This window comes from Pleurodeles waltl, chromosome 4_2 (assembly GCF_031143425.1).
Source record: "Pleurodeles waltl isolate 20211129_DDA chromosome 4_2, aPleWal1.hap1.20221129, whole genome shotgun sequence".
Classification (NCBI taxonomy): domain Eukaryota; kingdom Metazoa; phylum Chordata; class Amphibia; order Caudata; family Salamandridae; genus Pleurodeles; species Pleurodeles waltl.
In genome coordinates, this window is record NC_090443.1 from 44899627 (window position 1) to 44915407 (window position 15781).

Sequence of the window (15781 nt, forward strand, 5' to 3'; positions counted from 1 at the left end):
TGAGCTTCAGCCTGGATTCTTCCACTCTCAATCTATTGAGCTCCCTTTCTAACACTCTGTCATCAGGGTGGGTGGGTGGGGCATGCCTTGACACAGAAGAATGGTGAGAATGAACAGAGGGAGACCTGGCCCTAACAGATGGTACTCTAACAACCTGGCTAACAGAAGTAACACTCCTACTGTGATGAGAACTCAAATTAGTACCAGCATTGCTAGGTGGCCTGCTAATAGGCAGGTTGGGAAGGTTCCCTTCTAAATCTTTTGCTAGGGGTGCCCCAGGGTCAGATTGGGAACCATCAGCTAATTTCTCAACAGAAGTGCCAACTAAGGTCTTATCTTGTTCAATGAGCATATTAACCAATAGTTCTCTAGAGGGATTCTTCCCTACCCCTAAACCTCTTTCAACGCAGAGACTCCTTGCTCCTTTCCAGCTAAGGTGATCATAAGCAAGTTTGGACAGATCAACAGTTTGATCTGTGCCAGACATTTTAAAAAGTGTTTAAGGGACAGAAAAAGAAAGAAAACGTTTTTTAGAACTTTTTAAAGAACAGGGAAAAAAAAAAACTTTAAAAACTTTTTAAGAACTTTTTGAAAGTTTTAGAGGTACTTTTCAGCACTTAGCAAAGAAGTGAGCGAAGAAAAGCAAAACTTTTTGATTAGGTGTACATACACTGAAATTGTTTTGTATATTTTTCTCTTATAAAAAGTACAATATGACAAAGTGGTAAGTAGTTGCAAAGTACTTATCCCACCGCTGCACAACCAATGTAGGAGGCTGGACTGGCTTGTAGTGGGTACCAAGGGGTACTTACACCTTGCACCAGGCCCAGGTATCCCTTATTAGTGTAGAGGGGTGTATTGCAGCTTAGGCTGATAGAAAAGGTAGCTTAGCAGAGCAGCTGAGGCTGAACTAGGAGACGAGTGAAGCTCCTACAGTACCACTAGTGTCATATGCACAATATCATAAGAAAACACAATACACAGATATACTAAAAATAAAGATACTTTATTTTTATGACAATATGCCAAAGTATCTCAGTGAGTACCCTCAGTATGAGGATAGCAAATATACACAAGATATATGTACACAATACCAAAATATGCAGTAATAGCAATAGAAAACAGTGCAAACAATGTATAGTCACAATAGAATGCAATGGGGGCACATAGGGATAGGGGCAACACAAACCATATACTCTAGAAGTGGAATGCGAACCACGAATGGACCCCAAACCTATGTGACCTTGCAGAGGGTCGCTGGGACTGTAAGAAAACAGTGAGGGTTAGAAAAATTGCCCACCCCAAGACCCTGAGAAGTGGGTGCAAAGTGCACCTAAGTTCCCCAAAGAGCACAGAAGTCGTGATAGGGGAATTCTGCAAGGAAGACCAACACCAGCAATGCAACAACAATGGATTTCCTGACGAGAGTACCTGTGGAACAAGGGGACCAAGTCCAAAAGTCACGAGCAAGTCGGGAGTGGGCAGATGCCCAGGAAATGCCAGCTGTGGGTGCAAAGAAGCTGCCACGGATGGTAGAAGCTGTGGATTCTGCAAGAACGACAAGAGCTGGAAACTTCCCCTTTGGAGGATGTATGTCCCACGTCGTGAAGAGTAGGTGCAGAGGTGTTTCCGTGCAGAAAGACCGCAAACAAGCCTTGCTAGCTGCAAGGGTCGCGGTTAGGGTTTTTGGATGCTGCTGTGGCCCAGGAGAGACCAGGATGTCGGCAATTGCGTGAGGGGACAGAGGGGGCGCCCAGCAAGACAAGGAGCCCTCTCAGAAGCAAGCAGCACCTGCAGAAGTGCCGGAACAGGCACTACGAAGTGGAGTGAACCGGAGCTCACCCGAAGTCACAAAAGAGGGTCCCACAACGCCGGAGGACAACTCAGGAGGTCGTGCACTGCAGGTTAGAGTGCCGGGGACCCAGGCTTGGTGTGCACAAAGGAAATCCTGGAAGAGTGCACAGGAGCCGGAGTAGCTGCAAAACACGCGGTTCCCAGCAATGCAGTCTAGCGTGGGGAGGCAAGGACTTACCTCCACCAAACTTGGACTGAAGAGTCATTGGACTGTGGGAGTCACTTGGACAGAGTTGCTGAGTTCAAGGGACCTCGCTCGTCGTGCTGAGAGGAGACCCAGAGGACCGGTGATGCAGTTCTTTGGTGCCTGCGGTTGCAGGGGGAAGATTCCGTCGACCCACAGGAGATTTCTTCAGAGCTTCTAGTGCAGAGAGGAGGCAGACTACCCCCACAGCATGCACCACCAGGAAAACAGTCGAGAAGGCGGCAGGATCAGCGTTACAAGGTCGCAGTAGTCGTCTTTGCTACTTTGTTGCAGTTTTGCAGACTTCCAGCGCGGTCAGCAGTCGATTCCTTGGCAGAAGGTGAAGAGAGAGATGCAGAGGAACTCTGATGAGCTCTTGCATTCGTTATCTAAGGAATTCCCCAAAGCAGAGACCCTAAATAGCCAGAAAAGGAGGTTTGGCTACTTAGGAGAGAGGGTAGGCTAGCAACACCTGAAGGAGCCTATCAGAAGGAGTCTCTGACGTCACCTGCTGGCACTGGCCACTCAGAGCAGTCCAGTGTGCCAGCAGCACCTCTGTTTCCAAGATGACAGAGGTCTGGAGCACACTGGAGGAGCTCTGGGCACCTCCCAGGGGAGGTGCAGGTCAGGGGAGTGGTCACTCCCCTTTCCTTTGTCCAGTTTCGCGCCAGAGCAGGGCTGAGGGATCCCTGAACCGGTGCAGACTGGCTTATGCAGAGATGGGCACCATCTGTGCCCATCAAAGCATTTCCAGAGGCTGGGGGAGGCTACTCCTCCCCAGCCCTGACACCTTTTTCCAAAGGGAGAGGGTGTAACACCCTCTCTCTGAGGAAGTCCTTTGTTCTGCCTTCCTGGGCCAAGCCTGGCTGGACCCCAGGAGGGCAGAAACCTGTCTGAGGGGATTGGGGTGACAATTCCATGATCTTAGACATGTTACATGGCCATGTTCGGAGTTACCATTATGACGCTATACATATGTCGTGACATATGTATAGTGCACGCGTGTAATGGTGTCCCCGCACTCACAAAGTCCGGGGAATTTGCCCTGAACAATGTGGGAGCACCTTGGCTAGTGCCAGGGTGCCCACACACTAAGTAACTTAGCACCCAACCTTTACCAGGTAAAGGTTAGACACATAGGTGACTTATAAGTTACTTAAGTGCAGTGGTAAATGGCTGTGAAATAACGTGGACGTTATTTCACTCAGGCTGCACTGGCAGGCCTGTGTAAGAATTGTCAGATCTCCCTATGGGTGGCACAAGAAATGCTGCAGCCCTTAGGGATCTCCTGGAACCCCAATACCCTGGGTGCCTCAGTACCATTTACTAGGGAATTATAAGGGTGTTCCAGTATGCCAATGTAAATTGGTGAAATTGGTCACTAGCCTGTTAGTGACAATTTGGAAAGAGAATGTGAGAGCAAAACCACTGAGGTTCTGGATAGCAGAGCCTCAGTGAGACAGTTAGTCATAACACAGGTAACACATACAGGGCACACTTATGAGCACTGGGGCCCTGGCTGGCAGGGTCCCAGTGACACATACACTTCTGGATTTCTTTCCTCCTCCACCCCTCCATTACTCCAGTCAATCTAACTAACAAACTCTCATATCCGCAACTCAAATTAACTCATAATAATACTAAAACTGTACTCCTTATTAAATTATACTAATCCATCACTAATTCTTGTTGGGTACCGGAGTAGCGTGCTACTCATCGAAAAGCGCTTCGACGCCTCGTCAGGGGTAGTAAGCGCTATATAAATACGATTACAATACAATACATACAACTAAAACAACATATATACAGTGAAATATGGGGGTAACATGCCAGGCAAGATGGTACTTTCCTACAGTTGGTCACTGCTCTCACACAGAAGGAGGGACAAAGAAACATGACTGATCACTAGCAAGCAATGATGTTTAAATGACATTAAAACAAATGAAATAGCTGGAAGCCCACAGAAGACGTATACTTCAAAGTATTCAAGAGGTCATACGATTACACTCAACCTAAAAATGTGTCCTTTGGCCTCTTTCCTCTAGGTTTCTGGAAATCCTCAGTGACTTGCAATAGCCTCATAATGTACGGCACGGTGTACTTGTTCCTTATCTAATGAGCAGGGCATCTAAGCCGTTCTATATTAACCTAGAGAACAGGACATCTAAACCCCTGCGCATGAATCTATTCTAATGAGCGCGGCATCTCAGCCCCTTTGCATGAATCTATCTCCAGTGATGATCAGGGTCATCTTAGTCCCTCTGCATGAATCTATACTGATGGACATGGCATCTCGGCCCCTTTGCATGAATTTATTCTATAGAAAAGGGCGTCTCGGTCCCTCTGCATAAATCTATACTGATGCGCGGGTCATCTCGGCCGCTCTGAATTAACGTATTCTGGTGAGCAGGGTATCTCAATTGCTCTGCACGAATCTGTTCTAAAGAACAGGACGTCTCAGCCCCTCCGCAGGAGTCCATTCTGATAAGCAGGGCCCCTCACCCCGTGCAGAAGTCTCCTCTCCCGCAGAGGGCCCGTGGAACCCCAGCGCCTTTCAGCTCCTCTTCCAGCGTCTCCTCCGGAGGGCAGCGTATCTTTTCCACTCTGCAGGAGGCCCCCCTCCAGAGCAGCGCACCGTGGTGTAATCAATCACACCCCCACCTTAGTTTGCCCTAAGCAAACAGCCTAATCCAAGCATCTGGCACGGACTCGTTCACAAACAGCCTGCAGTGCATCCAAACCTGTGAACAGGTTCAACCCACAGCAGCCGGAAGCTCTACAGTCTCGAGCCGCTCCCCTCACATAGCAGCCGTGGGAGCGTGGCGTAGGGACCCCGGTATCCCAACAGAGGCGGCGGCCTCCGTCGCTCTGCCTGCGGGCACGTTCTATCAGACCCGCCTAACAGGACGTGAGAGAAATGGAAGGTCGAACAATCTCTTCGAATATCTTCCGTGGAGCAAAATGGATAAGATAATCGCCCCAAACCTCTCCTGCGTCTAACATAATAATGATAGTGGGCTGTGGCACAGGGCCACAGATAGTTATTTTAGCAAGTGTCAACAAAATGTACACGAGAACGGACAAAGCAAGCCCTCTACTCCAATATACACAACGAGGCTTTCAATCTAAAACATCCAAGGTTTGCCCAGCTAAAAAACAGCCCATATAAGAACAACAAGCCCCAATTGTGAAATGTGTTCCTTCCAGTGAACTATTTAAAAAGCGCAGGCTTCCCTAAACCGTGGGCACGTGAGCCAGCTACACTACACCCCGCCCACTCTGGGCAGTTTCAAGGGCCTGGGTTTGCACTGAATCGTCCAACTTCCGGGCTCGCCGACAAGAAGTACATGACAGTGCCGTGAGAATCTATAAAAGTAGTGAACTGGCGTAGGTATAAGCAATAAAGTTTAAAGCACAGCTAATTTACAATCTCCCCTGATATTAAAACACGCTGTAGATGGAAAAACCAATAGGAAGGATCTGACTGGAAGAATATCAATTAGTTTGATAAAATAAAAATATCCATGCTAATCTAAGAGCACCGAAAGCGTATCAAATTACAGGCATCAAGAGCAACAATTGCTTCGTTTTAGTGCTAAAACAGACTTATAAAATGCAAACACTGAATAGGTGTGGGTGGAATGTTATAATGAATGCACAACATTTGCACATTTGAGCGAGACACAATTTAGGGACCAGCAGAAGCAGACAGAGAGTTCTATAATTGTAAAGTAGTCCATCATGCAGTTCCACGCAAGCCTTCAAGGGAAGGAGGAAGGATACACTAAAAAAACAGCCAAAAACATTCAGCAAGCGATTAGTACTACACTGGCCTGAGCAGAGGGGAGATTGACACAGTCACAAGGTAATGACAGAAAGGGTCTGTTCAAAGCAAACCAACCACTAAAAGGGGCAGATACAAGGCCTCCCCAATGTATACTGTACGCAATAGGTCAATGATGACTGCAGCACGGTCTAAATCCAGACCAAAAAGAGAATTACATTTTGGATGGGGTCTGAGCACAGGATGAGCTTTAAGTAGCTGAGTTTATTCACGTATTTTGGCAAGTGAAATAGTTATTTTACACTAGAAGATCCCTAGAGACCATGCACCACTAGCATCCTCACAGGCTGTCTCCAACAATTAACTATACATGTCAATGGGCCCAGAAACTGGCCATGAATCCGTTTGTCCACAACCTTTATTTCCAGCTGCTGGACCCAGTGAAATATGTTGCAGATGGCTGGACTGGTGATCGGGAAAACTTTAACATAAAGGATTAATCACTTAAAATGAGGTTATCTGAATCTACCTAATTTGTAAGCTCCTCATTCATGGCCTAGCTAAACAATACTGTGAACAGTGACAATCAAAACACTAAGAATGATTCTAGAAGTGTACATTAAAGAGCTCTGAATATTTTATGGACTCGTGTTGCTCATTCTTTAATCTTATGTATGACAGAAGTCATAAAAGTCAAAGAAACGGAGTCAAAGGGAAAGTCTAAAGCTGTGCGAACATCATTTAGTCTGGAATGTACTATAATGCCAGTAAGATACGTCAATATAGTAAAGCACCCACTGTAGACCTCACATTCAAAACACAAAGTGTTCACATAGCTTCTCATCCTTCTGAGATCGATACTAATCAATGTAATGATGTGACTTCTGGAACATTCTGCTTGAAATTTATTTAAAAAAAGCGATGACACCAAATGGATGGTGTGCTCTAAAATCACAGTTAGTGTTCCCCCTCCAAGACTGTGCTACAATAATCTCACCTTGTTTTGTCATTAGTGCCATAACTGAGTGGTGTCGCATGACTGGATTTAATGTTTAATTTATCAACCGCAGGATTCTCAATCTTGCCCTCAAAGTGAGACACAGAGCTTGCCAATGACCACTTTCCTCGCTGAGTTTATATGACTGTAACAGGTACTCTGCCTCATTTAGATTACCATCCAGTGTGAAATTTATACTTCTTGAATTTTTGAATTCTAGAGCCCTAATTATCTAAGTCATTTTAAGGATGTGGAGCCTGCGATTCGCAAAGTCACAGGATTTTCTACCACAATACAGCCTTTTAAATCTACTAAACCCATTTTATGAATCGCAAAATTAGTTTAGAAAGGCATAACGAACCGCTATTAGGAAGGGGAAGTGTTTAGGGGGGTCCTTTCCAAAGAGTGATTAGTTATGGTATGCAGCAATGTTCTGCGACAGTAATCCAGTTGCAAAACATTTAAACCTTGCCAACACTCAAGTTGGGATGGTAGCATATTTATAAAAGTTGAGGGATCCTTCTGCGAAGCCCTTCCCCCTTGTGATTTGTAAAAAAAAAAAAATGTAGGGAGTAGACAGTGGCCTAGGAGACTACTGCCAACTCCCAAACAAACTTAACAAAAATAAACTTTTATTTTTAAATGAAGCCCCGTTCCCCATACGTCAAACAAGCTGCAATAAAAAAAAGTTTGATTTATTAAAATGCAGTCACAGACAGGCTGACCACAGTAGGCCAGAATACCTGTGGTGGCATCTAATAGTGGGTCACAATTTTCGACCAATCTCATGAATATTGATAAGGTAGGTCAGGTTGCGACCCACTATGATTTAGAATTTTGGGACTTCACCTATTAGTATACAGCTTTATTCACTAAATTCGCTTCCATTTGCAAAATTTCTGTGGACAAATTGAGACTACTTTTTGCAAATTGCAATTTTGTACATCAGGCCCTTGGTACTAGGTAGCACACCAAATCAATGTAGTGGATGCTCTTCCCCTTTTATACATGACTGTGACGCAGCTAAGAGTAAATATAGGGAAGCGGACTTCACTCTTATTTCCAAGCTATCCTAATTTCTTTTAAATACCATGCAATATCTACTTGTGCAATGAAGACCTTAAGTTGAAACATTAATTTTATGACAGTTCACTTTTCATGATACCTTATAAATATACTGTAGTACCTTAATTTTGTCAAGTGCTTACTGGATGTTTCAATGTGAAATAGTTCGATGTTTCCACACACCGTACAAAGAACATAGGCCCTCATTATACCATTGGCGGTAATGACCGGCTACCGCCGCGGCGACGGCCGCCAAAACACCGTTGCTCCGGCTACCTACCGTCTGCCATATTATGACCGTAGCTAGAATTCCACCAGAAGGCTGGTGGAATTCCGGCTACGGTCATACCGGCGGACGGCGGTAAGGTGGTGCTGCTGCCAGCAGCACCGCCACGCGAGTAGACAGCCGCAGACCGTATCATGACACATGATACATCCTGGCGGTGTTCTACTGGCGGACGCTGCTGCTGGCACCAGCGCCATGTACCGTCTCCTGATGAAGGATCCCCTGCAAGCAGGTAAGTCAGGTGCTCCATCTGGGGGGGGATGGGTGGGGGTGTGTCTGGGGGTGTGTGTGTGTGTATGTGATTGTGTGCGTGCATGCGGGTGTGTGGCGTGTGGAATGCATGTGTGCATGAATGGGTGTAAGTGTATGTTGTGTGTGTGAATAAATGTATGCATGCGTGAGTGGAAGTGGGTATGAATGTGTGTATGCATGTGTATGTTGGTGCATGAATGTGCGGGTATGTCGGGGGTTTGGGAGGGGGAGGAGGAAGACCCCTATCAGTGTCAGGGAAAGAACTCCCTGGCACTGATAGTGCCTACTGCCATGGTTTTCATGGCGGTAAGATTGCCACGAAAACCACGGCAGTAGGGGGGATCATTATCCCAAGTGTGGGACGGTGACGGCCGCCTGGCTGAAGTCTCCAGCCCGGCGGCTGTTACCGCCCTGGCGGACGGAGTGGTACATTGGCGGTTTGGCTTGAGCCAAACCACCAATGTCATATTTTGGGGAAAGGTACCGCCAACCCTGTTGGCAGTACCTTTCTCCAAAATACCACCGTCCGCCAGGGTCATAATGACCCCCATTATCTTTTACAAGAATCACTTCAGACAGCAGTCTTAGTTGCATGACATTCCATATATTAGGCTAAGTAGAACTATGTACAAATTGGTAATATCTTAACTTGAGGTTCTAATAACTTAAATATATACCAATACATTCTAGGATTTCTTATCCACAAAGACCAACATTAATAAATAGAGAGGTATCTTACTCTACAAACCTAAACAAACTTTTGATAGCCTCTCAGAGAGCAATCCGTTCAGCTCTAATGAAATAACATGTTTATGTGCGAGATCAACAAATCAGACAAGCCTAACAATCCAAAGCAGATCGGTAACTAAAAAGAAAAGTGTTTAAGTGTTTGTGTCATTCCGCAAGGTATGCATGCGTGGTTCACCGCACCTAGAAAATGCCATGGGTAGTGACATCAAAGGCTTTTTTTTTGTTTTTGACTTTAGCCACGCTGCACGGCATTAAACAGCCGTGCCTGCAATGCAAACTGCCAAGCACGAGTTTCGCCAGACACAAAATTCGAGTCGCCACTAGTGCTATTCAATTTTGTTCTACCCCAGGACCATCCCGAAGCCCCCGGCTCAGGTTTCTTCCACAGCCAAATAAGAATTTTCTACCCTTCCCTTACTCAAGGACCGCTGGTCCCGACTTCGTAAGCTATTGTAAATTCCCGGATAAAATACTGTAATATCTTCTACATAGGCCTCTCGCTAAAAGAAATTCAGAATGTATGGAAAATGCAAAAGTCAGCGACCAAGACTGTGCTCTGGAAATCCCACAAGTACCACAAAGAAATCGCCCATCCCAACACCTCCATGGCTATCGGCGATTTACTGAGATCAATACAGCACCACCGTCCATGTGTAACAGTATATTAGGAATACCACTCAGAAAGTGACATAATCACGGGGTGGTGTTAAACTGTCACCATCTTTGCCGCTAATCAGGGCCTGAGAACAAGCCCAAAATTTGATTACAAGTTAGAATGAAAAATGTGCAAGCCGTGACTCAGTAATGAACGCAGAAGCAAGCAATCCAGTCTTTGGCAATTTGAATTCAACCATTTCAAAAAATGCTCAATCGAGGATACCACAGGCTCCGTATAAATCACCATGAGTGTTTAGACAAAATATTGAGTTCAAAATATCGTGTGGACAAAATATCATGTCTAGAAACTCGGGAACAAGAATATCGTGAAGGTGAGTTTCTATGAGAAAGCAAAGTTTTACTATACTTAACTCCACATATATGTACCATGACCATATATATAGCTTCATGGTACGCGGACGTGCAGTTAAAAATAGTAAATCTATGCTTAACTATTGACACTTACCTTCTTCATATTGTGATCCTCGATATTTTTGGCAAGATATTCTGTCCACACAATATTTTTGTCCTCGATATTCTGTCAGTGATCCTCACAGTGGCCACTTTTAATAAATCTATTTGCAAGGATAAGGTATTATCCTCAATCCTTTGCAGAAAATGAGGCATTGGCAATAACTGCAGAAAGCTCAATGCTTCGAGAAACAAATAAAAATCTAGTAGCTTTGGGCAGGAGTCCTATGGCCGCTCTGCAGCCTTTTCGATGCACCAGACAACTCCACTTCTTCACAGTTGTAGTCTAGATCACTGGTTCTTAACCCTTGGTGGGTGGAACCCTGGGGGTCCACAAAGCCTACTCAGCGGGTCCGCAGCTGCATATAAAATTAATTATTATTAACAGATTAATATAGAGGATATAAATAAAAAAGCAAAATGTAAACCTTACATTTTAAAATATTTTGTAAATTTGAAGGAATCTAAAATTGGAGCCTAAAGATTAAGCTTGTATTCTTAGATTGAATTGTGGGAGCAGTGTAAGTGCATCAAACACAATATAGTATGGATGATAAATGACCACAACTCAATTTCAAATAGCTCCAACAATCCCAATAAAATTAGATTTTTTTATTTTTTTATATTAGCTTGTGAATTAAATAAGATATTTCAGCTTTTCTGTATTTTAGGGTATTGTTTTGTGGCTCAAATCATCTAAAATGCTTTGGCCCCCGGCTTCCAGTAATTACTCAGTGGGGCACCCCAGATGGCAATAATGATTCAGTAGGGGTCCCCAGGTTCAATGATTACGCAAAGTAACTTGCTAAACATACCTTGCCTTCTCCACGCAACTTTCTTTGTTATGCGCATGTGAAGCAGTGAAAATATCTTTAGTCATAAAACAGCATCAGCACCTCCATATTCTGTAGCTTTGGACTTGCTATTCCATTAACTGTCCAGTACTCCATTATTTCTTGTGCACAATAGGAGATATACCATTCCCTCATCACCCTCGATCAAGGACAGATGTACAGTACTCCTTCAGGCGTATGGCTCAAAGTGAGATATTGGGGGACACTTTCGTTCCCCTAGCTCAACCGCTACAATCATAGCATAATTAATGAAATGCAACATTAAAGAGCCTAACTGCAGTGGCAGGAACGATGCTCACGCTTGATTTATCTTCCATCGTCTACTTCACAATCTCTGATATCACTTTCTAATCGTTTGCCTTAATATCTGACCTCATCTTTTTCTCCAAGGTTTGAAATCAATTCCACTCCTCTGTTGAAGTAGTCACCCTCGGTGCCTTCTAAAGACAAGATGCCTTCCTTTCTTCAGCTGCCAGCCATGATATAGTGCAGGACCAGCTCAAGGCCCTTCCTGGGCACTCTATCTAGGTCCTGCAGGACTATGTCCTCGTGATGAAGATGTGAACTCCTCAGTTACAGCATCAGGGACCTTTCCTCTTGTGAAGGGCATCAGTTCATGGCTCCTGACCAGATGAAGTCTTCTAAAAAGAGGGATGAGAATTGGACAGAAGCGTTCAGGTAGGAACTGGACGGAAGCATTCAGGTAGGGCTCAGTTCAGGCTAAGCTCCCTAGAATACGAGCAGCGCAGAGTAGGAAGTAGTGGTCAAAGCAGAGGGACTGGGGAGGAAGAAAGTGCAGTGAGGCACAAACAGGTAGAACCTGGGGAACAAAGGCTGAGACAGATTCTAAGCAGGAAACAAGGAACTGATGTTATGTCCTGGGTTTTTGTGAGTTTATTCAATAAACCTGTTAGTGAGTCTCTCTTCTCTAGGTGTGATGCGAGGTGACTGATGGATACATCCTTTTTAAGAACTACAGTGTGCTAGTGAGCGGGTGTTTTGATAGCTGGAGCAGGGTACTATGAAGAAAATAACTGTTGCTACGAATTGAGCTTGTGCAAGCTGCAATTTACATCTTAAAAGAAAAGATACATAACTTGAAAGCTGACTGTGTGATAGCTGCTCTGTGGATAGGAAGAGCAGAAGACAAAGAATTCCAAGACGAGTAAAGACTAATTCAAAGTTCAAGACCATCAGTCACTCTGAACCTATGCATTTATTTGCCTCTTTACTGCAGGCTTGGTCTTTCGGCAGATGTTCTCCTTGTAGTATTTATGTGCATGTGTGCCACAGCTGCACTCCCTCTTTAGAGACTGTTCATATCAAACAGCGATTATCTGTGGGTCACTCTTACGCTCTTTCTTTTTGTGTCTCTAGATTTGCGAATTAGTAGGCATCTACTGCAGCTATGTCCATGCAGCATTTGAGTTAGACCAGTACAGTTATCCAGAAGACGCCTCGTGCCCAGGGTCTCATTGACAATTGGATACTCCACTCCGAATATAAGCATGTCCGAAGGCAAGGGTTCCACTGCTCCCCAATAGTGCCTCAAGACATGGGTCGAAACTCTATATTACCATTTGATTGAACCAATAAGACTGATTAATGAGCTCTGGAATAAGCCCTTAGTGACGATGGATTAAATGGAAATGTCCCTAAGAGCTCTGCAGGCCAAGTCATATGCGCTTTGAGTTACTGGTGTCACCCTAGCAGAGAAGCCTGGGCTGAGATTAAAGCTACTGCTGGTACTGGTATCTGGAGTCATCTTCTAGGTCTTATTTTCTGACTACAGACACAAACCTTTGTTAAAGCGTCAAGAAGGTGACGTAAGTAAATCCCATGGGGAGTGCCCTCAAACCTGCTTATATCAGCCTCTTTGACTCTAGAAGATCATCCAACTGCCTATGATAAATCTCTTGACTCGCCTTCTTTTTCATCTAACAAATTCTCACTCTCTTTCCTGTCTCTGGCTGAATCATGCAATAAACCTTCCAAGCAGTCTATGTGGAAGCACAAACTAAATGCTGTTTACTTTGGGGAATACAGTGCTTGATCCAATATAACTGTTTTAAAAAGTATCTGTCCATATCATTATGTTCGTATTTAATTAAGCTTCAAATATTTTAACCTCAAAGATTCCAATAAAAAGACATCTGTTCCAAAAATATATTTTATGAAAACATTTTCATTTTATGTTCAAAGAGAGCTTTGGCGAAATTAAAAGCCAACATATTTACTAGAAACTTCACAACAATGTAAACAGCAACAACGATAACTTATTTGTTTATTAAAACAGATTGTTTTCATCCTTACAACAGAAGTATCGTTGCACCATTCTGCTCCCCCTTAAGACTGTTACCGTCCCTTTCCCATCACAACTACTACAAGCAAAATAATACGAACACCAATGGATACATGAAGCACATATATTTCACGCCTTAACAGGTAACCTCATGGTCCCTCTGGTCACCTCACCCAACAATAACCATGCACTTTCTCAAATAAAATAAATGATTCCACATACACTGCTCACATTTGCGTCTTCAAACAGTATATTAGAAAGTTAATTTTCCAAAATTGTCTTTACGATAGGAAAAAGACCGTGTAGGTCTGCAGAAGAGAACTAGTGGCCCAGCAGGTGCTGGTGCTCTGCGTGGCCCACGGGGAGTTTGGTGTTCGTAAGTACACATGGTCGGCCATGATGCACGGTGCATCTCTCTGCTCACTGGTTACGAATGTTCTTTGTGGTTCTCAGACTTGGCATGCTTTCAGTAAATGAACCACTCAAGAAAGTAGCCTTCTGAAACGACTTGAACGTTATTTCTGCGGCCTGCTTCATTTCTGTATATGAATAAGCCTTTGGTAGGTCTGTTTCCAGTGAACTTGGGGGTATTTGCAAATGTTCTGTCATTCCTCCCAGACAAGTGAACTATTTGCCTGGTAAATGTACATTTTCCTGTCGTCCTGTGTGATGCCCTGTGGGTTGCCGTTTTGTTGAAAATACCATTTACTAGAACGTTCTATTCCATGCACTGAATTTTGCAAAAGAAGGATGTTGTTTGGCTAAATCTGCACGCGAGAACATCCGCTCTTTCTAGGGCCTTGTTACTAAAAAAGGGAAAATAATCTGAATGACTTTCTCATTCCTTTACTGGTAATGAGCTCTATTTCACCGGGATCTGTCTGGTTCCGAAGTGGATCGTCTTTCATCAGTCCCAGTGCTCACATTGATTGCTACCTGTGTTCCAGCCAGCTACTCACTCCCTTATGCAGCAGTAAGTCACACTGCAATGCCCTCTACTGCTCCGGCCAGACGCCCTCCACTGCTCCAGCAAGGCAATCTAGCCACTCTACTGTGCTCCAGCTGGTCACCTCTCTCTGCTTCACCCACCCACCCTGCAGCGCTCCTACTGGTGCCCACTCCAGTGCTTCAGCCGTTCATTACCCTTTGTTCCAGCTGGTAACGCTCCAGTGGTCCAGTCAGTCACCCGCCAGTGGTCCAATCTCTCTTCAGTGGTCCAGTCAGCCACCCTCCAGTGGTCCAGGCGCCACTTAGAAGTGGTCCCGGCGGTAGGGTGACCAGAAGTCCCGGATTTCCCCGGACAGTCCCGGTTTTTAGAGGACTGTCCTGGTGTCCCGATGCTTCTCTTAATTTTAAACAAATGTCCCGGTTCTTGGGACAAAGGTCCGATCATTACATAAATGACCCGGTTTTGAGGATAAAGGTCAGATTATCTAGGGAAGCATAAATTCAAGGTATGCTCTCCTTTAACAGACGCCTAAAAAGTATGTAATAATAAAAGTAAAGTACATGTTACTGTCAGGCAACACAGTCCCCTGTCTGCTCCCAGAAAAGAGACAGACTAGGGAGCAGAGAGAGGTGGGTGGGGCGGGTTGCGGGGGCAGGGTGGGAGATCAAGCCATAGCTAATTTTATATGTGTAGTCTTGTAAATGTGTGTGTGTGTGTGTGTGTATATATATATATATATATATATATGTGTGTGTACACACACACACGTATAGGCACACATTTTCAAAGCTATGCAAAAAACAAGACACGCCAGATATAAAAGTGAGTGTAAAGTTGTTAGTCCTTTTATGTCTGAACTGTCCTGGTTTTTGCTACTCAAAATCTGGTCACTCTACCAGGCGGCCCCCACCAGTGGTCCAGCCGGTCGCCCTTCAGTGATTAAGCTGGTCGGCATCTAGTGTTCCGGTCAGTTACACTTAAGTGGTCAGCAAATCACAGTGCAGTGCTCAGCCCGGTTACCTTCCAGTGGTACAGCCAGTCACCTTGCAGTGCTTCAGTCACTTACCCTCCAGTACCCCAGCCACTGGTCTGTGGACCACCCCCTAAGCTTCAAATCGAACTATGTTTCACTTTCCGAGGAGGGTGGAGCCAGGAGCTCGGATGTGTACGTTTCCTCCTCTTGGGAAAGGATGCTCCCACTGACCGAAATCATGAACGGAACGGAATGGTGAACATTCCTCTCAAGTACCATATCCCACCCTCCTCCCAATGGACGCAACTAAATAAGGCCTCGGCTCAGTCTGGAAAGCAGCAGAAAAATGTCGCACTGGAAGCTATTTTTAGCAACGAAGCTAGCGGTTTCCTAAGTGCTTGAG

The 15781-nt window shown here is 44.8% G+C and overlaps 1 protein-coding gene across 2 annotated transcripts in view; it reads right to left on the reverse strand.

Annotated features, from left to right (window-relative positions):
- The window catches only part of ESYT1 (extended synaptotagmin 1), a 420895-nt gene that overhangs the window by 390469 nt on the left and 14645 nt on the right, over nt 1-15781 (reverse strand). The gene's annotated exons all lie outside the window — the stretch shown is intronic.